Below are 26,320 nucleotides of genomic sequence, written 5' to 3' on the forward strand. Positions count from 1 at the left end.
GAGGGGGGGGTGTGTGTGTGTGTGTGTGTGTGTGTGTGTGTGTGTGTGTGTCTTCATAGGTGGGGAGGAATCTCATGGAGAAATAGTTTTTCAAACCCTCATTGGTTGAGATACCACATATACTGGCAGCACTTGTGCACAGAGATCCAGGCAGGTGACCAGGATGCTGTGAAGTGAATCTCTCATTTGGGCACATAATTCCACTCCTGCGGGGTTTGTGAAGCTGACTTGAGAACATCAATGCCATTGCCCATCACGGACCTCTAGTTCATGTCTAGGCAACAGCTGCTGCTTCTTCAAAAGAAATCCAGGCTCAGCTGAATTCCGATCTCAGAATAATACATGACACTTTCCACTCCCAACTCAGAATTCAAGGGGAAAATGAGCTGCTCCAGGATCCCTAAGATTCATTTCCCAGCGTGCACTATTTCCTTTTCTGCAGCCTCCTACACCTAGAAGGGAGGCCTGGCTTCAATCAGAATAGTCTCCCCTCCCCCAAGAGTGCTTTGGAAACAAGCTCTCCAAGTTCATTACAAGCTCAGAGAGGTGGAGGGGAATGGGCAGGGACACTTGATTCTTCTTGCAGAATCCCATGCCTGTGTAGGCAAGACAGAATTTGCAAGCACACACTGGATTATCCTAGGTGCCAATTTCAGCAGAGGAGTATCCAAGTTTGCCACAAGCAAGGGCAGAGTGAGCGCTACATGCTCCCCTACAAGCACATCTGGGCATTCCAGGGCAAGGAGAGCAGAAAGCCTCCAAGGTTTGACTTCTTGCCCATCTGGAAGAGTGGGCAGGGCAAGGAGTGGTGGAGTTCAAGGTCACTTGATGCAGCCCTGAGACATTGCTGCTTCCTTTTTTTTTTTTTTTCCCTAGATCCAAAGCTAAGCCTCTTTGGTACAATCCACAGACTTCATGTTCCACAAAAGAAGAAACTTCAGTAACTGATAAGGCACCAATGTGCCAGCATCCCAAAAGAGCACCTGGTTATCTCCTATGTAAAAGAAAACGCCAGTAAGAGTGAACACCTCACCTGCCGGACAATTCCTAGGTGGCCAACGTCAGACGTTCCCTCAGAGTGACTGATTTGAAGAGATGTCTATACAGACAAGCATGACCTTTTCACAGGCAGCTGCCTTTCTGCCCCAGCTCCTCAAATGATGCCTTAATGTCAGTCTAGAAGTCGTGTCTTCCATAATTAGGTGTGTAAAAGTCGCTAATAGGGACTTCCCTGGTGGTGCAGTGGTTAAGAATCCGCCTGCCAATGCAGGGGACCCAGGTTCGAGCCCTGGTCCGGGAAGATCCCACATGCTGCAGAGCAACTAAGCCCGTGCGCCGCAACTACTGAGCCTGCGCTCTAGAGCCCGCAGGCCACAACTACTGAGCCCACGTGCTGCAACTACTGACGCCTGCGCTTCACAGGGCAGGAGCCCATGCTCCACCACGAGAAGCCACCGCAATGAGAAGCCTGTGCACCACAACGAAGAGTAGCCCCCGCTCGCCACAACTAGAGAAAGCCCGCGTGCAGCAACGAAGACCCAACGCAGCCAAAAAAGAGTCGCTAATAAAATCTCAGGTTTCCTAACTACCTTGAGAGATGAATTTAATCCATTTGCTGGCTCTTATCCCTCTACCCTCAAGTTCAAATGCATAAAGGAATGCAGAGAACAATAAAGATTCTGTTCATATTTTTTGCCTTGTCTTTGATCTAGTTGGGAATCTGTGTTCCAACACTGGGTGGGAAATGAATGCCACTGGAATTTCAATCTACCTGTCCAAACTTATTTCCCGTCATGCCTTTCAGGAACACTCACAGAGGTTGCCCTACCCACTCTTCTGCTTCGTTGGTTCAGTCTTTGCCCTCCCTCCCGGGGTCAGGCTCTCCAGCGGGCTTCCCAACCTAGCCCACCTGGCCCCATGTGGCCTAATAAGTTGGTTATTACATCTGTGGGCGTGGCCACCTAGCCTTAGCCCAGCCCACCATTTCTGGCTCATAGAGTCGTACCCCAACCCACCTCCAGTTTAGTAGCTCCATGTCACACTTTAGGTAAAATCCATCCTTTAATAGCAGCCACTGCAAACTGAATGTTTGGTCTCTATCTGCATTTTTAACGAGTTCCCACGTGATCCCAAAGCAAATCATACTTGGAATATAAGGTAACAGGAAAGTGAATGGGCAGGCAGAGGGGGTGCCCACATGGATACCCCCAACTTGGTCAGTGATACTGCAGCTGAGACTCAGGGGATGAATAGGAGTTGACCCGAAATAGATGGGTTTGGTCTGTGTGGGGAAATGAGGGGTGGCAGAGGCAAAAGATAAAGTAAAAATGTCCAGTTTCCATTCACTGCAGTCCTAAAGGCTGAACAGAAGGAAGTGTTTCAAGATGATTTATCGATATGACTTATTGTCAGGGGAGATGCAACCTATCAAAGGTGATGGCTTCGGGGCATGTCTAAAATGACTGGGTCGTAGGCTCCAGGGCTCCCTGCCCTGCCAAAGATTCCTGTGCCCCAGTATTGCCACATATGTAGCATACTCAAGGGCACCGTGTGTGCTGGGACAATGGGCATAGCAGGGTAGATAAAGGACTGGCTGGGCTGACTTTGGCCCTGAGTCAAATCCTGGAAGCTTTGCCAAGCTCTGAGGAAGGATAGAAAGTCTCAAGAATGTCTGTGGCTAGGTTTCCCACCACCTGGTAGAACGGGGACTGTACTCAGATATAATTAAATTAAGGAAAATAAACATGACATTCCATGGATACTCCATTCACACTGAAGTTTGTGATTCACACACACTTCAGAAGTTTAAGGAATTCAAAATGGTTTAATCTGTAGGTGACACCATAAGCCGTTAGGAGACACTCTGGCTTTAGGTTCACACTACGGATGCCAGGGCACAAAGGGAAAGGCCCAGAGTAACACTCTGAGTGATTCTCACCAGCCCTAGGAACACCTCTGCTACACTCCCTTCAACTAACAGGTCTTGGTTGAGTTTACAACTTCAGAGCAATGTTCTAAAATGAACCACTTGGAAAGCCCAGTTCGACACAGAGGTCAACACACCAATCAACTGCATAGGCCCTCAATGAGATGTGAGATCTTTGAAAATACCCCCATGGGAGGAGGTGGTATACACAGAATGACCAGCAGTCATTCTGGTCACTGTAGACATCAGCTGAAACCTGGTCTCTGAAGTCATCGGAGAGGCAAATAAGGGGGGAAACTCTTCTGTAATATTCTAAGCCCACTCAGAGCAATTCAGAATGGGAAACAGTTAAGAGAACAATATATCTTAAAACAATGAAAATCAACAGAAAACATACTCTTGGGAGCCAGAACATGATCCATTTTCTCAGTCTGCCGTGGCAGTCTGTTAAGGGCAGGAGAGGATTGGCTCTGGAGGGTTAGGACTCTGGGAAAAGGTGAACTCAGATGGATGTGGTGTCTGTTTCGTGGATTCAAGCTTAAGCCAGCTCACCAGCGTTGCCCCTTCCCTGCAACAGAATTCCCTGCGGGGCCCCAAGAGTGTCACTTGACTTGTAGGAGCTCTGCAGAGCTGTTCCTTAAACTACCCCACCTGATCAACCTTTCTGGCTGTAGGGAAACATCCCTACTTACTCCCTGACTAGGTACCCTCACCACCCTCACCTGCAGCCAGGCACACCTTCTCAGGGTAGATGGCGAGGCTTGGAGAACGTGCTGAGACCACAGACCATGAAGGGCTGGATCTGAGCCCCCACCCCCACCCCCGGCCTCTTCTTTCCTTCTCAAGCAGCCTCTCTTGGTCTGTGACTCCTTCCTGACTCCCAAACAACAAGAAGGAAGGCAGGCCCTAGGGGAAATTATAGGCGGCAAGTGTTTACAGAGCATTTCAAACTGTGTTTCTTGAAGCTTTAAGGTTCCACTTCATGAGTGAAAGAAGCTACTTCATCTTGGAGGAGTGGGGGTGAGACTCTGAGCCTTTCACCCACTACGGCAGCCAACGCAGACCCAATTTTACTCATCTTATTTAAGGTTCAAGGCCTTTTGTTGGTTGGTTGCTTGGTTGGTTTGAAAAATATAAAAAGGCTTGAAACCAAGAAAACGGTGTGTCTGTATCAGTAACATCACACCATATGTTTTGTAGTTACAACAACTAAAGGGTTGAAGTCAAGACAAAAGCAAAGTGGGTCCAAGGTGGAATTCAAAGGAGATGGAAAATGTCTACAAGAGGTCATCACTAAATACAAAAGCTCATTGGGCCGATGATTTTGCCTATTAAGTGAGGGGTTTTGTGGTAGCTGTTCTTAAGTATTTTGTGTGAAAGTAGGCACAATGACTCCTGGCTCCTGCCACGATAATGTTAACTTTTGGAACCCCTCCCCACTTCAGAACAGTAACCACATGGGTTCTGTCCCACAGTTTGTTAAGCTGCCGTCCTGCCTGCCAGAAAAAAAAATTTCCCAGTCAAAGATCAGATTCCACCTGAGACTCTTAGGCCCCAAGAATTTGGCCACTGCTAATTCGGCAGTCATTTCTTCAATAGGTTACTCCAGTTGAAAATGGCTGGGATTTTGTGCATGGCTAGCAAAACTGACTTCTGGGATAAGGGGAAAATTCAACTTTTTTTTTTTTTTTTTTAAAGAGAGAAATTTTCATTTTTTAAGATGATTTTTCCACCCCGGAAAGGACATTCTCTATATTCCCAAAGGAGGAGATGCTGGCTCACCCAACAATGAGGAAATAAACAAGCAAATGCCAGGAATCACATCCAAAGAATCAAAAGTTAAACAAACAACATTATTCTCCTCACTTTACTAGAGATTTGTGGTTTTATTTCAGTTGTGAAATCGAACTCCTGATCTCCTTAGAGATCTAACTGATTTAATCACCACATTTGAAGAGAGATCCCAGAAAGAACATGGAGACAGGGAAGGGGACAGATTAATCCTCCTGGCCACTCCTTCCCCAGGCTTCACAGAATTCAGAGGGAGTCCAACCCCGTAAAGAGGACAGTACTTTCTAGAAAGACAAGACTTCCCTTGGGAAGGAAAGCTTGACCTCGAGTGGCAACAGGAGCTGACTGCTATGGAGAGAACATGAGGGCTAGTGATGTAAATCTTCCTCGCACACCAAAGGGCAACACCAATGACTGACCGCCACACAGCCCCTGGGCCTCTCCTCCCCACTCGCGTCTTCTCTCTGGCCCCCTTCTAGTCTGCTTTTAAAGTGGTGACATCGGTGGCGGTGACTGGGGGAGGTGTGAAGCTGGGAATGTAGTGATTTTGAAATGCAAAACTCTTGAGGAAGCCCCAGAGGAAGAGAAAGAACGTTCTTTTCCAAATGACACCAAGCAGCCTGAAGTCAATATATTTGCTCGGAAAAGGTCAGTAAAGTCAGGCTTTTCCCATTAAAAACTGTACACAGCCGATTAACGTGAGAGATAAACACAGTTCCATGTACCAAGAGACCCAAAACACGCACAAAATTCCCCCAAACTCTCTAGGGTACCAGGCTTATGTGTCACACACACAGAAGAGAGGAGTCTTTGCGCATCACAGTGCAGGGCAGTTTAAAACCGAGCTGAATCCATTTTTTAGGACTGGAATAAATGAGCCCTAGACTGGAAAGAAAAGGTAACATTAGGAACAGTCCAACATCCTTTAGGTAATGTGCTTCACAAAAGCAAAAGACATCAGGCAATCAGCTGCCATTTTCAGAAAAATAATGCTGGGACTTGCACAGCTAAGAGAGAAATTAATTAAGGGTGGAAGGCAGTCTATTCATAAAAACTGGTCCCAGAAGAAAGCAGTGGAACCGAGCTTTTACTCCCAATCATTTCTGTAAAACTTATTTTGATCAACCAGCCAGATAGGAGCTCTCCTTCTGTTGCAATTCTATAAGATTTCTTTCTTTCTGGGAACTGAATTTCTTCCCCTATAATGCAGAGGGAGTCATAATTGCATAACAGGATTGCTGCCTCATGATATACTAGAATAACCTGTACACCGAAGAGTTCGATTTAGTATTGTCATATTGGTACAGCTTTTATTTTTAATTTTCACTTTGAGGTGGTTAAGTTCAAGGGCAGGGAGCACTTGGGGCAGTTCTGTCTGTGCCCTGCAATGCCTCACCCAGGCCCGGCCCATCGTAGGCATTCAATGCCTCTTTTGAAATGAACTGAATCCCAGCCACGGTTGCACACCCCTGACCCTTGTCATGCCCTCAGAGCAGGCACTGTCATTGGCAATCCTTTTCCATAATCGAATGTCAGCACTTGAGAGGAGCCTGGAAGTCGTCTAGTTTCATCCCTTTCTACCTAACAATATTGAGAAAAATGCAGAGCTCCCAACTTTTAAATAAGGGTGGGATTCAATTCTAAGCTATGCATTAACTGTTGTCCCTGGAGGATAACCTTTCTCCGCCCTCTCGACTTTATACTCTTTGGTGCAGGAAAAGGGGGTATCTCCAATTAAGGCTTCAAGGAGATGAGGGAGGAAAAGGAGAAAGGAAGCTAGTTTCCAACCCGTGCCCAAAACGCAAAAAAACTTTCTGATTATAACGAATGCTCAATTCATCTGGGAGACAGAGAATAATGCTAGGGAACAGGACCAGGGACATCCTTTTCTCTTCTCTGAGAATATTATCTTTCCTTTAAGAAAAATCAACACTTTCCTTTCCGAATTTTTTTTTTCTAATTGCTCTACAGACATAGAAAACAAAGCGTTGGTTACCAAAGGGTTTGGGATTAACATATATACACTACTATATATAAAATAGATAAACAATAAGGACCTACTGTATGGCACAGGGAACTACACTGAATATTTTGTAATAACCTATAAGGGAAAAGAATCTGAAAAAAAATATATATATATATGTATAACTGAATCACTTTGCTGTACACCTGAAACTAACACAGCATTGTAAATCAACTATACTTCAATAAAAAAATAGATAAATAAAATTTAAAAAAAATCAGATTTGCTGATTTTTCAACCAGGCTTCTCCAAAATTTTAAATCAGAAATGGTTCCAGTCCCTCTCTCCCCTCTTTTCTAGCTCTAAACGCATTTTCCGCCCACGTCTATCCCATTGCTGTGCCCCTCACCTGTCTTGAGCGGCAAGATGATTTTAAACTGAGAGGCAGCCACACATCTGGACACATAGCGGTGAAATCTCTGTCAGCTGTTCAGTGGGAATGGGGGTGCAAAGCCCACTGACTGTCACAGAATTCAGAGATGCGAAAAGTTTCTCAGAAAAACCAACCTTATGCCTTCTGCCTTAAAAAAAGAGAATCATTCCTCTCACTTCATCATACAGCCAAGGATACCAAAAAAAGCCTGCAAAGCCCCATCTCCACCCTTCCAGTTAATCAAGTCTGAAAAAATTCCTGGAAGCAGAACAACTAAGGGAGGTTGCACTAGGAATTGTCAAGGGCTTTAGAATTCCTGTGATTTACAGGGGAGAATGAAGCCGTTCTGCGCATGTTGAAGGTGCACGGGATTCTTAATTTATGGTTTAGGAGTTGCAGGTTGTACTACAGCAGTAAGCCTACTACACTACTGAATCACTGCCAAAGGTGACCTTTAATGGAGCCTCCAGAGGTCAAGCAGTCTTTTCTCTGTGAGGCAAAGAGTTCTTGGCTTCCCAAGGCTCTTTTCGTTGAACACAAAAGAAAACCACTTGAATGAGCACAAACTAATGCAGGCAGTTTGATGGAAGGAAACAAGGGCAGGAAATGTCATCCAGCATCACGAGGGAACGGCAATGGAACTGGCAAGTCAAGGCCCATAGTGTTCTTTTTTTTGTATAAATTTATTTATTTGCTTTTGGCTGCGTTGGGTCTTCGTTGCTGCGCGCGGGCTTCCTTCCTCTAGTTGCAGCGAGCGCGGGCTACTCTTCGTTGAGGTGCACCGGCTTCTCATTGCGGTGGCTTCTCTTGTTGCAGAGCACGGGCTCTAGGCGCGCATGCTTCAGTAGTTGCGGCACGTGGGCTCAGTAGTTGTAGCTCGTGGGCTCAGTAGTTGTGGCGCACGGGCTTAGTTGCTCCGCGGCATGGGGGATCTTCCCGGACCAGGGCTCAAACCCATGTCCCATGCATTGGCAGGTGGATTCTTAACCACTGCGCCACCAGGGAAGCCCAAGGCCCATAAGATTGATCCACCCTCTCTGAAGACGCATGGTAGCTTCCCGTCTGCTTGCTCCTTCTCCTTCTGTAGATGGATGATGAAATAAAAATTCCTATTCTAAGGCAAGTCCAGGAAAATGTAAAACATAAAAATTTTTCTCTGCCCTTTGGCCTCCTCTCTCCCCTCAACTGTGCCATGTGTATCTGCATTACGCATTGACCAGACCTCCCCACTGGCAGAAACACCCGCTCAGCCATAAAGAACAACTTTCTCTTAGCACCACCAAGATAACTCCTTAGAAGGTAACCTTTCATGATCTAGTAAGGAGCCACGATGACCCAAGGCTCACTACTCACTTTGTACACAGAGACCTGGATTGTGCAAACTATCTGTGTCATTTAATGCACAGCCCTCTGTCTCAAAAACCTATGTAGCTAACTGTGCTTTGACCTCTAACAGGCAGAACAGTTCTCGGGGCTTTCTGAGAAGCTGTTCCTGGGTTATAATCCCCAATTGGGCTCCAATACAATTTTCTATTTCTTTCTTAGATCAACTGATTAAATTTTTGTCAACTCCGACCTTCTCTGCTTTGGGAACTAGGAATCATGGGAGCTGGCTGGGCTCCGTGGGCCCAGACGTAGATCTGAATGTCTGTGGGAGGACAATGCTGCCTTACAAGTGTTTCTGACTCCCCTGGACTGTGGCCTGCGCCTCTCACTACATTGATCTACGAAGTGCTTGTCTTTTCTGTGCTCAACTCACCTAGACTTTCAACACCCTACTCTCTGCAGCACTCTCTTTCCTCTGCTCCTGTGACACCACTCTCTCCGGATTTCCCTCCTAACGCTGACTTCTCCCCAGACTCCTTTATCAACATGCCCCACCACTGAGTGTGATGTCCCTCAGGGCACTGTCCTAGACCTTTGCTCTTTAGACTCCCCGCCCTAAGTGATCTCAGCCACACCTACAGCTTCAGTGTCCTTTACTTGCTTTACCTCCTTCCTAAGTTCCAGACCTGTACATCCAACTTGCCTGGTCCATATTCCTACTTGGATGTCTCAGAGGCACCTCAGAATCAACTCAGCCAAACTTCCCAGCCCCTCAGAACTCCTCGTCCAACATTCTCCACTCAGAAAATGGCTCTACTTAGTTGTTCAAGCCAGAAGCCTAGGAGTTACCCTCTATTCCTCCTGTTCCCTGCTTTGCCTCCATCACCCATTCTCCCTCCTACACCTCTCAAATCCATATAACCTCACACTTGTGTTTAAGCCCTCACCATCTCTTATCTGGACCGCTGCAATGAGCTCCGGGCCGGTTTCTCTACATCCATTCTGCCCCTCCCTCGTTCACTGCTTTGAACTTTTGAGTCTTACCATGTCACTCAGCTGACTTCAGAGGTTTCCTACATCAGTAAAATGAAGTCCAGAGCTCTTCTCAGGACCTCCATGATTTCTTGCATGGTCTCCAAGGCCCCACTACCTGTGTGAACTCATCACGTGTCACTCCTGCCTCACTCAATGGGCAGCCCTCACATTTCCCTTCTTTCAGTTCTTCAGAGATACCAGGCTTTTCTCACCTCAGAGCCTTTGCACGTGTTGCTCTCTCCTTCTGCCCACACCACCTCCCTACCCTGCCCTTTCCACCTTGCTGAGTCCCACTCACCCTTCCAGTCCCATCTTAAATGCCCCTCCCTCTAACAGCTCCCCCTGTTAGAGATGTTGTATGTGTGTTCAAGAGTATTTGTATGCCTTTGTATTTTGTATATGTGGCACACTGCATTTCCCTCTGCCAAACTTTCACACTTGTAATGATTCATTTCACTCGTTCATTCATCAACTTACACAGAGTCCCTGCTTGTGCCAGGCACTGTTGTAGGCACTAGGGTTGCAGCATAGAATGGGAGAGATTCCTGCACTCGGGGAGCTTCCATCCTTTGTAATATTTCCCTCCACTATGTGATTTTTAGTTCCTCGAGGAGAAGGTCATGCTTGTTTTGCTGGCCGCTATGTTCCAGTGTTTAGCACGCTAGCACACTGTCATGTGAATATCCAGTAGACATTAGCCAACTGTCTGATTGGCTTACTGAAGATACTACTGGGCACGTAGTAAACAAATACATGTTGAATTAGACAAGTTCATTCAAGCAATCATGTCCACAGAAAGAGGCAATATTTCAGATTTATCATGATGGTTTTCATTGTATCATTTGATTTTTAGTAAGGAATTATTGGTTCTCTTATTCCTGTTAACCAACATAAATGAATAAGACAAATTATTTCAGAATGAAAATAAAGTTAAGAAAAGCTAGGATGGCTGGAGTCCAGTGGGCAGGGTAAATGGTGCAAGAGCAGGTGGCCAGAAGCCTGCTCACAAAGCAATGATTTAGGACTTTTTTGTGGTTTCAGTGGGGAGATATCGGGTTTTTTTGTTTGTCTGTTTTGTTTTTTTTGCGGTATGCGGGCCTCTCACTGTTGTGGCCTCTCCCGTTGCGGAGCACAGGCTCCAGACGCGCAGGCTCAGCGGCCACGGCTCACGGGCCCAGCCGCTCTGTGGCATGTGGGATCTTCCCGGGCCGGGGCACGAACCCGTGTCCCCTGCATCGGCAGGCGGACTCTCAACCACTGCGCCACCAGGGAAGCCCAATATCGGGGTTTTTAAAGCAGACAATAAACATGATCTGATTTATGGTTTTTGAGAAAATGACCCTCTGCTATGTGAAAAATGGGCCAAATAATTTTGGCCCTCTTGGCATTAAGACCTCTTAGAAGACCAAAGACCACTACAGGAAAAAATAAAATTGTTTTGCTGTTCAAAAATCTGACTTCATTTGGGGTTATTACATAATTAAAAAGGTATATGTTGACTTTAGTCCTTTTTGGTGAGTTTCAAGTCCTCACCTCCAGCAAGGGGACAAGTCTCTCATTTTACTGGACATTAGCCAGTTAAGGGGCCATAACTCTTATCAAGTCTGTTTATTTATTAACATGAGATCTATTTATTTACTAATCATTGATGAATATGATCCGTTTGATGGACACTTAAAAAGAAAAAAACCCAGTAGGCTCATTTCTGATAAACATCTCCCTTCAACGGCTACAAAGTACGTAACATTGTCACCAGAGCCTTCCTTCTGAAATTCACCGATGCATCTGACATTTGTCACACTCATTATTTATGAGCAGTGATCTATGCAACAGAAGTGAGAGTCATCCTTAGGGACACATCTGCCAGTCTTATATTTGAAACTGCTTCTCTCCAAGGAAAAAAGAAGATTTCTGTTTTCTTATGTCATTAAAAAAAATGTATTGAGGTATTTTTAGTCTGGAGCCTTCTTAAAGCGTGAGATAATGACTCTGCTAAATCCTACTGGAAATAAAAACACATCTAGAAGCTATGGAAGAACAGAAGTCACAAGGCTGTTTCTTAAATTAAGGAGATGGCCTGCTGGACCAGATGAATAGGGGCCTCTTGATAAGATGAAAGATATACCAGATGCATTCTCCTTTTCTTATTTAGTTGCAACACCATTAAGACATTGCAATGCAAGTCAGTTTACCTTTTAGAAGCCACATCCATAGAGAGCAGTTAGCAGTAACCGTATACATAGCCAAGAGCACTGAAAATTCTTTTAAGTTGGTGCTTTTAAGGCACCAACTCTTAGCCCCTCAGCCTTCTGACGCCGCTTCAGCTTGGGCAAAGGAGCAGGCCACTAACCTTAGAAAACACCTAAGCAGTAAGTTCAGGGCATTAGTGGCTAGAAGGGAATGGGATTCAAAGCCCTGTTCCTGCTGGAGTCTGGGAGCCCTCACTTGCTCCCTGCTAAAAGCCTCCCAGCCGGAGGCTGCAGCTGCAGAACTTCTGCTGCTGCGTTGGCGGGAGGAGGCCCTCTTCAGTGGCAGGAGGTTGAGGACCACTGATAGACCCACAGAGACGAGGCAGGTGCTTGAGGCGAACTCAGGAGGAGGTAACCCAGGGAGCCCTGGCAGATGGCAGGGTGCTGGGGCAAGAGGGGGACTGGAAGAGGAATTAGGGGCTGGCAAATGGTCTGCATGGAAGGGGCTAGGATCAAATAGTGGGGACCCTGTTCCTGGTCTGGACACCAGAAGCAAGACTCTAATATGGCACAGCTGGGCGACAATCTGGGACACCAGTTTACAAATATTGGGATACCAGGTAGAGCCCTAGGTAAGAATCCACTTCCCAGTCTTGGAATTCGGGGTATGGGGCTGGCCCAATAAATAATACTGGGAGAGTCCATCTTGCCACTAAAACCTGTGAAGAAGGTCAGAGCCTCTGGTGGGTCCGAGCCTGTGGATGGGGTCAAATGCTCCAGCTGTGGGAGCAGAGCACTCTGAGGGGTGTGGAGGGGCCCCCAAGGGGCAGGCACAAGGACCAGGCAGACCAGTCTTTGTATCCCACCCCTTAATACAGTACTTGGAATAGGCAGATGTTTAATAAATAGTTATTGCATTATAACCCCGAACTTAGTTCTGAAACGTAGCTTTTTCAAGAAACTCATCCTCATGGATCTATTTATTGGGTCATTAAAGAGGTTCACTTTGGGGCTTCCCTGGTGACACAGTGGTTGAGAGTCCGCCTGCCGATGCAGGGGACGCGGGTTCGTGCCCCGGTCCGGGAAGATCCCACATGCCGCGGAGCGGCTGGGCCCGTGAGCCATGGCCGCTGAGCCTGCGCGTCCGGAGCCTGTGCTCCGCAACAGGAGAGGCCACAGCAGTGAGAGGCCCGGGTACCACAAAAAAAAAAAAAAAAAAAAAGGTTCACTTTGATAACATCCCCTTTTCAAACTGTCCTGGAAAAGGTGACACTGTTTTATCTGAAAAACTTGAGCCCCACATTTGGCCGTATTTCTCGTGAGCGGACAGTGCCCCATGGGCCTTCCTCAAAGGCCAGCTGCTGGGGAACACAGCGGGGAAGAGGTGAAATGTACACCTGTGGCACCTGAAACAACATTGAGCCCAGTCAACCCTGTGAGTCATCACAGACTGATAAGGGCAGCCAGATTCCATGGCTATTTTAAGAGTCAACATGTTTTACAGCTAAAACAATTTCATGGGCCCCAAAGTGTCAATTGTCTGAGGGATGGCAGAGAAACCATGGCTGAAGAGTCCACCCCTGCAGCAAGTCCAGAAACCTGCCTCTGACCCTGCCTGTGGAGGGCTCAGGGCCTCCAGGGTCCTAATTTCTGAGAGCCTCAATCACTGGTATGTGCAGCTTCTCATATGGGAGGAAAAACATAGTAACTACTATGCAGAAATACAGTGTTGACAACATTGTTAGTAATCATGTTAGCTGATATTAGTCAAACGTTTTCGACATGCCGAGCCCCATGTATTATGAAGTCCTCACAGCAACCTTATGACCCAGGCCTCGTGGTGTTACAGGAGAGAAATAGGGTTAACAGACCAAGGAGTAGAAAGGGAGGGCAGTAAAAAGGGTCAGAGGGACTGCACACTGGACTGAAAGGTAAAAGTTGAAGACAATTATATTGTTCTGCTCATTTTCTCAATGAGGAACCATAGGGCATTATAGGTAGCTAGCAGGCGTACCGTCATATTCTTTTATTTTTTCCTTCTTTTCTTCCTAACCAGTGAGATTTTCACCTTGGGCACACACATACACACACACACACACACACACACAAAATCAGTCCTCACTACACACATGAAAATTATTGAACCACCTTATCTGTCTCACCTTATTTCATTTTTTTTTGGCTATGCATGGGCTTTCTCTAATTGTGGCAAGCAGGGGCTACTCTTCGTTGTGGTGCACGGGCTTCTCATTGTGGTGGCTTCTCTTGTTGTGGAGCACAGGCTCTAGGCGCGTGGGCTTCAGTAGTTGCGGCACGCAGGCTCCGTAGCTGTGGCTCGCAGGCTCTAGAGAGCAGGCTCAGTAGTTGTGGCTCATGGGCCTAGTTACTCTGGGGCATGTGGGATCTTCCCGGACCATGGGCTCAAACCCATGTCCCCCGCATTGGCAGGCGGATTCTTAACCACTGCGCCACCAGGGAAGTCCCTGTCTCACCTTATTAATGGGAGCGTTTGTCCCAGTGGCAGTCTCCCTAGTTTCAGCAGACCATGAGTCAAATCCACATATTTAAGGCACAATGAGAAAGGAACAAAGCCATGACTTGAAATATCTTATTTCATCCAGGCAGGCAGGATTTCTTCTGCAAAGGTCTCATGCATTGGTGTCATACAGAAGTCAAACATTTTCCTTCTTCCAATTTATCCTTTCGTTTTTCTCCTCTCTCACTCAGTCTTTGAATATATTTCTGTCTTCGTGTTTATGCAAAGACATGCATGCACATGCCTAGAATGTGGTATCTCAGAGGTCCCTGGTATAGGGAAAAAACACAGTGGAGTCAGAAAGACTTGCTACAGGTCTTTATAAGCTATATGACCTGGGCCTCTCTGAGACTCAGTTTCCTCCTTTGGAAAAGAGGTAAAAAGCACCTTTCTAAAGTGGTTGTAATGCACCTAACATATTATAGATACTCAGTAAATGGTAGACATCATTATTACATCAACTGCATAATATCAAAGCAGGATACGATATAATTTGCTCAGAAAGGCAGGTATGAGATTTGCCTCTGACAATCAGCAATAAAAACACATTTCATTTGGCCTAAGATGTTGTATAAACCCCATTGAAAAACTAGTCTGTCCACGGAGGGTAATTATATCTGTCCATTGGGGGTTGAAGCAATGTGGCCATGTCCATCTAAAGCTGACAGGTGGTCATCTCCATCAGTGTCCCTTGTCATGGAGCTCAGTTAATGCTGAATTCAATTATTCACGCTGATGGAAAGAGCAGCATCACAGATAATCCAAAAGAGCAACTACTGCCTAAATCATTCATTTGCTTTCTTTTTCATAATAGCTACATTATTACTTGGATCTTGGCTAATGTCAGCATTCTATAAGAATATGTATCAGGTGATGGTGAAAAGAAACTCATAACCTCTCGCACCCAGATAGAAAGGTCTCCTTAACTTAAATAGCACTGCATGAAGTTTGCAAGGTAACTGGTGGTGGTCTACCACCTTGTATTGTATAGCACAATAATTATATCACAGCAATTCCACTCAAATTTTAAAATACTTCCTATGTACACATCAAGGACCACCAGTTAAGTCTAGTCTAGTCTGAACTAGCTCATTAGGTTAGTGTGAACACAGTGTTAAGGAAATCAGAGGGTGCGTTTTTTTTTTCAGAGACTAATTACCATCTTTCTTTTGGTGGTCCTACAAAAGTCTGTGACAGGGCGCCTGCATGACTCTGAACACTAAGGTGAAAAGCCATCAGTACTGCTGGGTGAATGCCACAAAGCATGTGTCCTACTGATCAATGCGCCCTAAGAACCATCTTGTCTAACTGTCTTATACTATCACAATGTCACCAATGATACAATCATGATACAATGCTGTACAAGGGACACTGTGAAACCCTCAATGCAATCTTAATTTGTGTTCATTCAACCAAAATCATCAAATGCCTACTAGGTGCAAAGGACTGGCCTCCTCATTGCTTTATCTACAACAGTGGTTCTCAAAGGATTGTATGCATCCCTGGGGGTCCTTTCACAGGTACACAAAGTCCTCCCCTTCCCAAATACATATCTGTGCAAAGCTGGACTTGAACCATAGATTGAAATGCAGAAGCAGATAACAGAGTCCAGTTGTTTTCTATGAACTCAGACATTAAAGAGATTTGCAGGGACTTCCCTGGCGGCGCAGTGGTTAAGAATCCACCTGCCAGTGCAGGGGACACGGGTTCGAGCCCTGGTCTGGGAAGATCCCACATGCCGCGGAGCAACTAAGCCCATATGCCACAACCACTGAGCCCACAGGTCACAACTACTGAAGCCCACGTGCCTAGAGCCTGTGCTCCGCAACAAGAGAAGCCACCATGATGAGAAGCTCTCGCACCACAACGAAGAGCAGTCCCCGCTCACCGCAACTAGAGAAAGCCCGCACGCAGCAACAAAGACCCGACGCAGCCAAAAAAACAAATTAATTAATTTTAAAAATAAATAAAGAGATTTGCAAAAAGTAAAACAATGCCATTCTTCTTACTCATTTTTTGGTTTGTTTTGGCAAACAGCTATTTCTCATTAAAATGTTATTTATGTTAATATGTGGTGCAGTTATTTTTTTAATGAATTCATAAATATTTTAAAACTTCCCTAGTTTTAATTTCTAATATGATAACAATTGATAGCTATAACCCACATAAAACAAAAGATCTTTAGAATTTTCAATAATGTTTAAGAGTATGAAGGAGTTCAAAGGCCAAAAAAATTTGAGGCCACTATTCTACATCTATCTTACTTAAATCTTACAGCATCCCAATTCCCTTTCCCAACGTTGTCTTTACAGAACTCATCACCACCTAAAATTATTTCATATGTTTATTTGTTATTTATCTGTTTTCTCCATATGCCAGTCATTCACTTATTTGCTCTCAGATCCATTCCCTACATAGGTTTCCCAGGCCCCTTTACCCCAGCAGGAGACTGGAGGAGGGAAGCAGACACTCAGGTACTTCTCCCATGGTCCTCCTTGGCCTCCAGCGGTGGTGCATCTTCTCCTTGGTTCCAATTCTGCTGAACAGGCCGTGCTCCCAGCTCCTGCGGCACAGCCCCAGCTCCCAGGTGCTAGTCATCTCCTCCCCTCACTTGGTCTGTCCAATCCTAGGGAGTAGGAACTTGCAGCTCTTGCGATTACACTGGTACCTCACCATCCCACTTTGACATTTCAGCTCTCCCCACACTTTGGGGAAAGGAACTTACCTCAGTTTCTTCATTTGAAAATAGGGAAAATGATAATGTCGACTGGGGCTGCTTTGGGGATTAGAAATAAAATACACACAGGGAATTCCCTCAGAGTCCAGTGGTTAGGAATCGGCGCTTTCACTTCCAGGGCCCAGGTTCAGTCCCTGGTCGGGGAACTAAGCTCCCGCAAGCTGCACAGCGCGGCCAAAAAAAAAAAAAAAAACAAAGTAAAACACATAAAGGACCTCGCATGCTGTTGGGCCCAGAATAGGTAATAAACGTTAGCTAATGTTATTATTATTACTGTACTTTAAACTTTGGAATTACTGCCTGACATAAAATATGGAATCTATTGATTTCAGCGAGGTACTCAAGTCTTGATTATTAACTGGCATTCTAATGGATGTGAAAGATTATTCTTTTTCCAAGATAACTACTGTAATTATGACATGATCAATAGCTTTTCTCAATGTTTATTCCAGTTGGAAAAGAAATTTACAGCGAATACGGGAGGAGAAATTCTCCTATGTCATTAAGCATTACCAACTGCAATAAATCAGTGGTCTTCCCTTTTTATATCACCATGAAAAGTAATAAAGCCCAAATGTATTCAGCACTTAATTCTCTACCAGGAACTCACTAAGAGCCTTGTGTGCATTACGACACTTAATTCTCACAACCTTACAAAGTGGGTATAATTATTAATACCCCTACTTTCCACATGAGGAGACAGGCTCAGAGAGGGTCAAGGGCTTCCCAAGGTCCCAAAGCCATGAGAGGAACAGATTTGAACCCAGGCTGATGATGAAACCTTACCTGTATACTATTTTTAGAAAACAAAATAAAGCCATCATAACACAATCCATGTGTTATAACAGTTACTGCTCACAGGGACTCTGGTACATATCATTAACATATTTGCTCACATTTCTCTTCAAAGACACAGAAAGACAGATGCCCTCAGCTGTAGGCTTGCCCCCACCCCGCCACTTTGGGATGGTGAAATATGAATGGTTTATCTGAAGGCTGAAACTCGTAAATCCCCAATGTTCAACAACTTTCTTCCCTCTGCTCCTGGAGGCCATGGTAGGATTCCCTGGCTGGGCCAGGCAACCCATAAATGTTGAAGGAAGTCACCCACAAGTAATTCTTGGTGGTCCTAAGATGCTGAGGTTCCATTGTACTGCCACACCAGGCATTAGGGCTCTCTCACTTCAGCTGGCCCAGAAACCAGGTAGGAGCCAGCTGTTGCTGGCAGAATCCCGGGAGTGACGGCAGAATGAACGCTTGACTATCAGCTGGAGATTCTCCCTTAATTCATCACTGCTCTCCAGCCCTAGGATCCTGGGCCAGACAATATAGAAACACTGAAAACCTATTGCTTAATGTGAAAAGTGCTTCCTTTCCCTGAGAGAGAACTAACAACTCCAGTTCGTCTCTCCACGAAGACAAACATTTTAACTTCCAAAGGCCTGTTCTAAAGATCAATTAGACATATCACTAAGGAGGTATTCACACACTAAAAGGATTCTTTGCCAAGCTTTCTTTAAAATTCTCTCTGAGAAATGAAAATATCAGCCAAAGGACAGAAGTTCAACTGCCTCACAATTTTCAGGAAACTTCTGTTCTGTAATATGAACTATACAGCATGAGTCAATCAATTTACACTTACATAGTAGTAATTAGTTCACCATGTGTCTACTTGATGCAGAGCGTTATGCTGGGTGCTGCACCCTGTAGCAGAAACAAGAAGGTGGGATTGGCTTTGTGCAGGCCTCATATGCTATTCATGTGAACATCTTCTCAAGTTCCATCCGGGACCCACCTGGTTCCAGCCGTCAAGGCCAAGCTAAACATCCCATGAATGTTTACTATTTCTTCTAAAGGTTCCATAAGATATAGCAGAAGATGAAGGGCATGTGAATCGACTCCACAGCCAGATACTTGAAAGAAGTATGGATTTTCATCCTACCTTCTTTCCTTTCTTACCTTAATTCACCTGACAAGTCTAATTCATCACACTGATACCATGTGATATTGAGGGGATAACATCGAAAGCATACCTAGCCTATGTGTCAACACTGTGCTAAGTATTTTAAATGTAGCACGTTATTTAATTATCTCAACAGTCCTATGAAGTAGATCCTTTTATATGCATTGTACAGATGAGCAAACAGGCCCAGAGAGTGAAAATTTTCTACTAAAAGTTGATAACCGGGATTCAAACTCAGGTCTAACAGAGACTAATGCTTTTGTTCCTTTTTACCAACACCCCACCTTCCCAAACTGGCTCATCTTCCCACAGCATCCATTTCACCAGAAGACTTAAGAGAAAGACACGATTACATGAAGGAAAACACGGACAGAATTATCATTTAGAATATGAATTTAGCATGAGTTTTTTTAAGATGAAACACCAAAATGTTCTTATATGCAGAGGCCTTAACAGATACTACATGTCCTGAAACCTACAAAGGTCTTTTAAAAGAAAAGCTTGAGACTCACTCTCCACACATGGAGATCTAGGGCAGGACAAAAACTCAACCTCTCTTCAAAATGACACTGTTTAAGGGTACCTTCTCTATCTAGAGGGGAGGCAGAGACTGGTGAGGAGGGCAGAGAGAGAAGGCCTCTGGTGTTAGGGCCGTGCTGATATGCCCTACTCAGATAAACAAAAACCTGTGCTCTTTAAATGTCAGCTGGCACATCAGTGATAATCCAGCGTGCTCTTGGGCATCTCATCCTCACTTCAAGTGGCTTATGCAACTGTTCTTCCAACTCCATGTCTGTTCTGGGAAAGAGTTCTGGTTAACTCATTTTTCTCCATCCCACTGCGTTGCCGGATGCATTTCCACATCCCCTAAGGCTTAGGCGCTGAGCTGGCTTGCCTATCCATGCAGCACTGACCTCCGCAAGGCAGCCTTCATTGACTAAGGTAGGGCACCATGTGTCCACAAGCACCAACCGAGAGAAAGCAGCCTATACCCCTCAACCCCCATGACAGCCTTTATTTTTCATCTCTGTTTTCCACTGAGTATCATATAGCCCAGTTCCCTTCCCAGCTGATGCTGAGATGTAACGACTTGTCATTTGAGATATGGCTCATTAAAATTACACAGCATGAGTAATGGAGACCTCAGTGCAGGTGGGGACAGCAGGTTACTAGCCTTAACTTACAGGGCAGTCTCTAGGCCCTCTGGGCTCCCCTCTCCACTCCTTTTCTCTGCTGTTTCTTAGCACACTGGTGGCCCTCACCATTTTCCAGAGGTATCTCTTGGGATTTGTTGAGTGGGGTGGTTATTTACCACTGTTCTTATTAACTCAGCCACCAAGTCACTGTAGTATTGGGTTAACAAGGTGGAAGTAGGGAACTGTGTCCCTCCACAAGACCATCAATTCACCGGCAGCCAGTGGGGGTGAGGAAGAGTGGAGTCAGCTGTTTCTGCGTGGTTTCCATGAACAGACAACTGAATACACTAGGGTAGCATCAGAATCTAGAGAAGGCAAGCTCTTACCGCGAGTAGAACTTTAAGAGTTCCCATCAGTAAGGATCCAGTACAATTTGCATCAGATGTACCACCCTGTCTGTTTTCACATCCTTCCCTGTGAATGCTGGGTTTATTGTAGGACATTTCCTAAAGAGAATTTAACATGTGATGCAACAGGTAGGGGTAAGTCAAGGGTAATGCTGATTCTGGGCTAAGAACATCACAGACACGAGATGTTGGAGTAGCTGAGAGCACAGCCTGTAGAGCTGGGCTACTTTGGGTCTGAACCCTAGCTCTGCCTGTGTGACCCTGGGCACGTTACTTCATCATTTTCATCTGCGAAATGGACCTCATAATACCCGCCTTACGGGGTTATTTTACAGATTAAACGATATGATGCAGGTAAAGCGTGGAGGGTACTATGTATTCAGAAAATTGTAGCTTTATTATGATGCCTTCCCAACGAGTAAATTCTTAGGGAGCCAGTTTATCAGATCCCAAAGGCAAAACATGTTTCCAGAGTCTTAGAAAAACTTGCCAGTTCAAAAGGCAATCTTGGAGGCTTCATTCCTGGGCACTGAGAACTATTTCCCCATCCTCTTGAGAGGTCAAATCCAGGGCAGCTCACCCAGCACTGATTTTAATGAATGGCTTGTGTCAGATGTGACTAGTAAGCTATCTCCCCTCTTCCCCAGCTAACCTGCACCCAGTCTCTGCTGAGGTTTGCCGGACTGGCACTGGACGTGGGCACATTCAGTACTCAGTCTTCTGAAAACCAAGTAAAACGATCCTTCCTAGTAGCTTTCTGTCTAAAAGGGTTAAGTGTTCATCCCTGACACCAGGAGTTGGTCTAGCTCCTAGAGAAACACTGAAATTTCCCAAAGTCTTGGAAGGTATTTATGACCCCCATCAGAGAGCAATTCAGCAACGATTTTTTAAAAATCATGTTGATTCTCTTACAATGTGTCTTGCTTTTTTCTGGGGATACTGTTCAGAAATCATCTAGTGGGATCCAAGAGTTTTGGTTGACAGTTAAGTAGAAACGTATGCAGAGAGAGAGGCAGCTGACACACATTTGTTTTTTAGCACCTCTTATAGGGGCTTATGGCTCTGGGCTGGGTGTTTTTACTCACACTGCCTCATTTAATCTTTACAACAGTCCTGTGAGATCAGAATCTCTACACAGAGAAACGCAAGCTCAGAGGTTAGGTGTTTCCCAATGTCACACAGCATCTTGTAATAGCAGAGCTAGTCTCTGTCTACAAGCCCAGGGCTAGTCCTACCACACTGTAAATATATTTTGTTGACATACATGCTGTCTTACCAGTGTTACATAGATTTATATAAAAATAAAAAACCAGGAGGGAGACAATAGAAAAAAAAAAGTTAAAATTTAAAGGCTAATTATAAACTCGGTTCCCCAACATCCCATGTCTGAAAAGCTCATCCCTATGGACATTTTTATAGCCTTATGTTTCCTGCCACAATATTTTGAGAGGATGAAACTCAGCTGTAGTCTCATGCACACACTCCTCAGGCATTTCAGGGGTGATTATTTAAAACAGGGGCAGGGCTTCCCTGGTGGCCCAGTGGTTAAGAATCCGCCTGCCAATGCAGGGGACAAGGGTTCAAGCCCTGGTCCAGGAAGATCCTACATGCTGCAGAGCAACTAAGCCCGTGCGCCACAACTACTGAGCCTGCACTCTAGAGCCCGCGATCCACAACTACTGAAGCCCACATGCCGCAACTACTGAAGCCCACGCCCCTAGAGCCCGTGCTCCACAACAAGAGAAGCCACCGCAATGAGAAGCGTGCGTACCGCAACGAAGAGTAGCCCCCGCTCACCGCAACTAGAGAAAGCCCGCGTACAGCAACGAAGACCCAACACAGCCAAAAATAAATAAATAAATAAATTTATTTTTTAAAAGAATCTTATTTAAAAAAAATAATAAAATAGGGACAAACAGAAACAAAGAAAAGAATCAGTTCTTTAAAATTTATACCGAAAATCAGCTTTTCTGAATTTTTTCCCACCCTAGACAACCTCCTAAAACCATGATTGAGAAGCCTTTCACCACGTGAAGGAAGTTTGCAGAATAACGATTCATGCTATAAATGGTAGTGGGTGACAAGGGCATAGAATTTTGGCCACTTGAGCTCAAACCCTGACTTCTAAATGACTGATTAGCTGTACAACCTTGGGAAACGCTTTGCTTGTTTAAATGTCAGCTTCCTAACTGGTAAAATGGCATATTTAATTCATTCAGTTATTATAAGAATTAAGAAAGATTAACAGTAGCATGTATAGCGCCTGGCACTTAGCAAACTCAATACACGTGAGTTCCCTCCTGGCTTCTCTCCCTTCCTTTGCTTCCTCTGCTTGCTCTCCCCTTCCCTGACACCCATTTATTCTAAAACCATAGAGGTAGGTGAGATCATGTCATTATTTTTTAAATTCCTCCTGCTCAAAGACTTTTTAAAAACATGAGTTGGAGGAGCGCTAAGTTTTCCACTCCTTTTTTTCTGAGTGTCAGATCTGAGATTTAAGTCCTATTATATAACAGAAAAACAGGGAACCTGGGGGCTAGAACATAAAAATTATTGTAATTAGACAGGCAATGGAATTTGAAAAAGTGGGTGGCTGTGCTTTCTATTTTTCAAACGTTACCTCTAAAAGTGGCTAAAGAGATACAATCAAAGAGGAGGTGGCCCTTGCTTCTGAAGTTACTGCTGTCTTGGGAGCTTTTGCAGGAACATCTGTTGGCTTTTTAACAAAGGAAGCTGGGAAGGATCAAGGGAGACTGGAGGAGACTCTGGTTCACGAGGGAGCCACATCTGTTTGGTATTCTCCCAACTGAGAAGGCTCGACTTCTGAAATAGCCCGGGTATCCGAGTTAAACCAGAATCCAGAAACAGATGAAAGTTTTTCTTTCCTCCATGTTTCAATGGTAGAGATCAACAGCTGTTTATATCCTTTAATACCTAACTAAGGGTGAAGCCTTCACATCTGTCTGTATTTTCCGGTTCTAGTTCCTCGGGTCACAGTGGGGAGGAGGGGAAGTTTCAAACCCTCCCAATTCCCAGGCAAGAAGACAGAAATATGCCCAGGATTCAAAGCCGTAATGTGAAGCAGAACTCCCAAATTTCTCATCCACCCAGGGTCTGCTGTTGGCTGGGAATTCCTCTTTTACTTTATCCTGACAGACATCTTGATCATTTCCATGATAATGACTCATGGCAGCACCAAGATCAAAAAGAAAGAAAGTAGGCTGGAATCAGGGGGAGGAAGAAGAGGAGGAAATGAATTCTCATAGAGAAAGTGGCTCCTAAAAGGCAAGTTCTTGTAAAGACAGCAAGAGTATTGTCTGAGGACAAATAGCAGAGGTGAGCAGGATACTAATGAAGGCCCTCAGGGTGATGGTGGATGGTGGTGGTTTTTACTGACCCCTAACATTTTAACCTTGGAAAAGTTAAACAGACAAAATTAAACCCTGTGGAAGGCAAGGTACGGGAAATACCCAGGAATGGTGATAAAGAGATTCAGAGACATTTGTTTAACTTCACTTTGATCACCAGTACCATACACATGCTGGAACTTTATAAAGATTATTTTTCCATCCATCCATCCATCCGTCCATCCATCCATCCATCCAACAACTTATAAGGCACCAGGACTGGACTTAGTGCTGGGATATTCAAATGCATAAGCCATATTTTTAACTTGAAGGGACTTATATTCTAAAAGATGACAGTCTTCACAGAGGAGATGGTATAAAGTTCATTTTTTAAAAAAAATTTTTGGTCACACCACATAGCATGTGGGATCTTAGTTCCCCAACCAGGGATTGAACTCGCGCCTCCTGCATTAGAAGCATGGAGGAGTCTTAAGCACTGGACCACCAGGGAAGTCTGAGGTGGTATAAAGGATGTATAAGAATTCACTAGAAGGGGATTCCAAAGGAGAGAATGACATGGATAAAACCAGAGAGGTAAGAAACAAACTGTTCCTGGGGAGGATGAAAAGCATTCTGGGTGGTTACAATAAACAAGAGGGGTGGGAGGAGCTTACCAAAAGTACAGATTCTTAGGCCTCACCTAAGAGATTCTGATTTAGTTGTTGAGGGGGAGGACCAAGGAATCTGCATTTTGAGAAGAAGGTCCAAGTAATTCTGATACAAAGAAAAGTTTGACAACTCTATATAGATGAACATTTCCCAAAAGACGCTAATAGTGTTCCATTAAAAAAAAAAAAAAGAAGAAGAAGGTACCAGGTTCAAATTAAGATACACTACTTACTAACATATTCTTTTCTTGGAGATGTATAATGCACATTAGTATATTTAAAGTCCTGCAGTAAAGAAATCAATTTCACTCTGCATTTCCCAAACTTATTTTTCCATGGGAGAAAAAAAAAAAAATCACAGTGCACCTATTAAGAGCTCCCAAAACACTTTTGTACTGTGCGGCACAGATTGGGAAGAGCTGAAATAGAGGATTCTGATCAGGTGAGTGTTCCCCAAGCACACTGAATGGCTAAGGAAACCATCAAGAAAAAGAAAGCAAAGTCAATCGCTCTGGGGGATCTGGTGGCATCCAGTGATTTCCTCCAAGCAAAGTCTAAAATCACCTATGATGTTCTATTTTCCAGGGAGATGGCCAGAAGCTTCCTCACTCTTAAGTAACACACCAGGCTCTGTGATGTTATTTCTGGGCAGCAACTCTATGTGGTAACCACAACTGCCAGACAGAACAGAAGTGCCCAGAGTTCAAAGCGTCAAAGAAACAGAAGGGGAAGGGCAGCAAGGAGGGATCCTTGGCCACATTTATTTACCTCTACTACTGTCGTATGTTCTGCAGAGTCATTGGCAGTTGCTTGTAATGCTTTTGGAAAAGACAAATTCCTCCCAGCTCCAGAAGAAGCCTCTGACAGTCAATGAAAGTGCAAAAAGACACGAACCTAGGAAACTGCTACTCCTCCAAGGTGCCAATTATACAGCCAGGGGAGTTTCTGAAACCTTCCTTCTTCCTCCTATGCTGGTGAGCCAACCAAGGAGGGTTGTGCCGCCATCCACCCCACTTCCTGCCCTAACAAGGGACAGCAGAGAGAAAGTATGTGAGGAAACTGGACAAGTCAACACGAGGCTTCTGAGCAGATCTGAATGTTTCAAGATGGACATACTGCCCTAATCAATTTATATACATTTTTTTTTCTGGTATAAACATAATTACTTCCATACAGCCCACTTCAACTTTCCATATGCCACATGGGGACACACATGCCCCATCTAAAGGTGATTTCTGCAATGTGTTTCAAACGCTTTTTTTTTTTTTTAATACCCCAACTATCTCAGAGCTTTTCAATAATATTTTCCAGCAGCATAAGTATTTTTTCAACCATTCCACAAATAGTTCCTGAGTGCCTAAAAGGTTCCAGGGCACCATGCTAGGTATCACAGGTACAACAGTGCAAAGAAGAGAATGCTCTCACCCTTATTGAACCTAAGGCCCTAAAAACTGAATTCTGAATTCAACCTGCCAGGCTTGCAGATTCAATGATCAGCAGCATAAAGAAATATAAGAGATAGGAAAGGTCTGGTCTCTCCCCTTGAAGAATTTTATGGCTCAGAGCACAAAGCAAACAAAAGCATTTGCATTTCAGGTGTCCGGGTTGGTCTAGCAGCTACACAAGGGTCCAGAGTTAATAGTACAGACTGAAATTAATACCTATGATCAGGAGAGGGGAGAAAAGAATGCCAGGATCTTATTTCTCCAAAATGCCAACTGCCTGTTTGCTTGATTCCCAAGCAAATCCACGGATTCTCACACTGGGATTTCTTACCCTGAGAGACGAGTACCAATAATTGCACCAGAGTTAATGTAACTAACTAGTTAATTAGCTCCAAATTAAAAGTTTTACCAGGAGCTC

General features: G+C 44.7%; 1 protein-coding gene across 3 annotated transcripts in view; it reads right to left on the minus strand.

The window, feature by feature from the left end:
- Positions 1–26,320, minus strand: part of MOB3B (MOB kinase activator 3B) — a 201,630-nt gene that overhangs the window by 96,099 nt on the left and 79,211 nt on the right. The window lies entirely within an intron of this gene.

Source organism: Neophocaena asiaeorientalis, unplaced genomic scaffold, assembly GCF_003031525.2.
Source record: "Neophocaena asiaeorientalis asiaeorientalis breed wild unplaced genomic scaffold, Neophocaena_asiaeorientalis_V1.1 scaffold379, whole genome shotgun sequence".
In the NCBI taxonomy this organism is placed as follows: Eukaryota; Metazoa; Chordata; class Mammalia; order Artiodactyla; family Phocoenidae; genus Neophocaena; species Neophocaena asiaeorientalis.